Source organism: Blastomyces gilchristii (assembly GCF_000003855.2).
Source record: "Blastomyces gilchristii SLH14081 genomic scaffold supercont1.3, whole genome shotgun sequence".
Taxonomy (NCBI): Eukaryota; Fungi; Ascomycota; class Eurotiomycetes; order Onygenales; family Ajellomycetaceae; genus Blastomyces; species Blastomyces gilchristii.
In genome coordinates this window covers 6,387,949-6,389,670 of record NW_003101680.1, presented here as the reverse complement: position 1 = coordinate 6,389,670, position 1,722 = coordinate 6,387,949, and positions in this window count along the sequence as shown.

The window sequence follows — 1,722 nt, the reverse complement described above, 5'->3', positions numbered from 1 at the left end:
ATATCTCTTTCAAGTTATTTTCTCTTTTATAAGATTTTATCTCAATAAGTTTGAAAGCTTTTACTATTATAAATAGTTCAGTATCAAAGACTTCAGATTCACAGCTCAAATTTCAGAAATCTGAGATGAAATTGATATTATCTTCAGTATAAGCAATGTCTGTATCTAATCTATTTAAACTCTTATTTTTTGAGCCATCTGACTAAATCAGAATAGAGTCTTTTATATTGATTGTAAAGATCTTCTTTAAATACTGTTCACATACTCTCTCTTTAGATAGTTCACTTATTTATAAGTCTATGAGAGATTTCAGCTTTTCTCTTCAGAGAGATATCTTCACATAATCAATTTTCTCAATATTTAATGAAGAAAATTGATTTTTAATCAGTGAATATAGTCTATACAGTTGAGAGAGTATTTTCTTTGAAGTACTATTCTCATTTTAATCAAGAAATCTATTTCAATTCAGTTCATTTCCTGAGTTAATTGATGAAAATGAAGAAGAGTCTCTTTCTCTAATTATATAATTTAAGCTCATCTTCATGACTCTCAGAGCACAGTTCATGCAGGTCTTTTCAAATTAAATAGTAGAAGATGAAATTGAAGCTTCAATTTCCATTGCTTTAATAGAAGATGATTTAAATACTCTCAGAATTCTTCTCAAAGCTCTATTTTACAGACTTTGAAAGAGTTCAGTGAAATTTTCTTGATTATTTCATTAAACTTAAACTTCATAATCAGCTACTGAGATAATACAGACTATATATAACTATCTCATAGTCTGAAAGAATAGATCTCTCTCTGTATTTGATAGTCTGATAATGTTATTTAATCGTCTTTCTATCTTGATAGTTCTCTGTTGAATATGATATTTAAAATTCAACTTAGAGTTTAATCATACTTCTAATCATTTGATATTTAAACTGGGTTTAATCTCTCTATTTAAAAGAGTTAGAGATATTTCTTTCTCATTGAATTTAGAAAAGAAATGAATTAACTCAGTTTTATTTATATTAAATTGAATTTAATTAATATCTACTCTAACAAAGATTTTCTTTGCAGCTTTTTCAATCACTTTTAAATTCTCTTTGATAGTTTTTAAGCTGTAGACTTGACTAATATCATCTATATAACTTGAAAATCACACTATTTTAATATTTCTATCTTTGAATAGATATGCAGTGTATATTACAAATAAAATGAGTGAGATTGAAGATTCTTACAGTACTTCTATTTTTATCTCAGTCTTGTCTTATTTCATTTTATCAAAGAAAAGTTATATGATTCTTTTAAATATAAAACAGTTAACTCATTTTATTAGAGAAAGTAGCAGTTTTAACTTCTTCAAAGTCTGAATTAACTTTGACTTTGAAACATAATTAAATACTTCTTTTATATCAATAAAAACTGCAGTTGAGACCAGATCTTCATACTTTGTTATTTAAATATCATAAATAACTGAGAGAACAGTGTCAATTGCAGAATATTGTTTTCTATCTCTTATTTATTCACTGAATAAAAGAGAGCTATTACTAGAGCTTATAAAAGATAGTTAAGTAGCTATTATCTTTTTTAAAATCATTTCTAGACAGTTTAATAGAGATATTACTCTATATAACTTAGAAATTAAGTTTTTCTATTAGTTTTATAAGAATCACTTCAGTGACTTCTTTTCAGCATTCAGAATGATATTCATTTTTCAAGAGATGAAAAAGAGCTCAA